Source organism: Octopus bimaculoides, chromosome 10 (assembly GCF_001194135.2).
Source record: "Octopus bimaculoides isolate UCB-OBI-ISO-001 chromosome 10, ASM119413v2, whole genome shotgun sequence".
In the NCBI taxonomy this organism is placed as follows: Eukaryota; Metazoa; Mollusca; class Cephalopoda; order Octopoda; family Octopodidae; genus Octopus; species Octopus bimaculoides.
Window position 1 is genome coordinate 65,639,147 of NC_068990.1, and position 2,350 is coordinate 65,641,496.

Genomic DNA, 2,350 nt, shown 5'->3' on the forward strand with positions numbered 1-2,350 from the left:
AAATGCAAAATCAGGTTTTGAACGAAGGAAAATAACTCACCTATAATTTGATAGTATACATAAACAAATATGATAAAATATAGAAAATAAAATATTGAACAACAATAGCTATACGACTGCCACTGTGGGCGTTGTCCCTGCCACCGAAGGCGTCGTTCGCAAGCAAATCTGATTTGGTAGCATGCACCGTGTTTTTGTAAATTATTTTACATGTTTATGTTCCCGCGGGCGGACATAGATACCATCTCAACGGTCTCAGCTCTTGAAACAAAGCTTCATCTAGAAATGTGGATGGAAGAGAGGGATGCTACCATTACTGGGATGATACTCGTTTTAGCTGAACAGACTGGAACAGCGTGAGGATGAAGTATCTTGCTCGAAGATACAATGCACTACACTTGGTAGTTTATAAACCGAACCCATCCACTTATGATCACAAAATCAACCAGGAATTGAATTGTAACTTCATTTTATCGACCTTGTAAAGATAAAAAGTGAAGTTGGCCTAACCGGGATTTGGATTTACAGTTCAAAGAATTGCCACACACAGCAAATCACTTTCACTGAAACTCTAACGATTCCACACGTGCACTACCCTTATCTATCTATCTATCTATCTATCTATCTATCTATCTATCTATCTATCTATCTATCTATCTATCTGTATATGTATATGTGCATGTGTGTGAGCGTGTATGTATGTGTACGAGTGTATCCACGAACGTGTATGTGTTGACCGTGTAACGTAGTAGACGATGTTACCTGCTCCTGTTTCTAAAATCCAATTTTGTGGTTCCTCTTTCCAATTTACTAAGGCTTAAAAACACTTTCAATTCCCATCCCACCAATTTCTCTTTCAGGTTAATTAATTATTCCAATACATCTTTACATCAAGAATATCTACTGTAGCTTGATATATTCCTTAAGAAACGATGGTGATCATGGTTTAGCAATATAAATGTCGGCTTTCTGGGAAGCTTGATCGAGTCATATGTCGCAATCGAGAATCTTTCCTTTCTCGTTCACCATGCTGCCTTTCTTGTGTGGACCTTCCCTCTCCTCTCCTCCTCCTTCTCCCGTCCTCTTCCACTCTTCTTCCTCCTTCTCCTCTTCTCGTCTACCACGTCTTCGTCGTTGTCGACATCGTCTTCCCTCTTCCTCTTACTCCTTCACTTTATCCTCCTCGTCCTCCTTCTGTTCATTTTGCTTCTCTTTCTCCTTCCCATCATCATCATCATCATCCTTGCCGTCGTTCCCCTATTCTCTCCCCCTTCTTACTTAATCCTCTTTCTTCTCCTCCTGCATCTTTTTCCTCCGCCCTTTTCATTCTACAATAAATATTAATGGTGATATAAACAGAAGCGATTGAGTTTACATTCCTTTAAAGTCGACTGTGAACAGATTGATATACGCTAGGAAGAAAGTATGAGATAGCTGTTAAGATCTCTGAAGGACGGATATCAATCAAGTGAAGGCGGAGAAGGACAAAAAAGATATTAATAGAGAATTTGTTTGACTTTGGCCCATTTGTGATGGTATCTATAGGAGTAATCACCGTTGAGCATTAGTCTTCGTTTGAAAGTTGACTATAATATGGGAAAGAAAGAACGGGAGTGACGATGACTGCAGTGAACAGCCATTTCATACAACGGATTTCATGTGCTTTGAATTACGATGAAACAAATGCTCTACGTCTTGGAAATGGCGGACCCATACAAGGGGTAGATTAGACTTGGTAGTCTGAAGCGCTTACATGAAAGAAATCAATGAAGAAAGAAAGGAGAAAAAGAAATCTATGAAATTAAAAAAAGAACAAACAACAGAAAAAACTGGATTATATTCCTTCAAAATAATTCTAGCAAATGCATCATATAAAAACAACCATCCACACTCATACACGAATAATTAAAATTATTTCCCATAAATATTTTCTCTCTCTTATCGTATGTATATAATGATTTAAACGAGTAGGAGATATCTGGAAAGAAAAAAAAAAAACTGAAAAACAAGTAAAAATATTACAGTTGTAAAAAGTTGTGAAAGAATATTTTTTTATGAGTAAAAGAAATAAAAGCATTTGACTGTCATGTCAACTTTCTTTGAAAATCACGATTGTATGGTGTGTATGTTTTTTTTTATTTCACGTCCTTTAGTCAGAGTACCATACTCTGGTCACGCGATATCACGATGTGGTAATTTGCATGTATTCCTACGCCAATTTTCTTCCTCCTGTACACAAATCTATCTATCTATCTATCTATCTATCTATCTATCTATCTATATACACAGCATATGTATGTATGTATGTATGTATGTATGTATGTATGTATATATATATATATATATATAT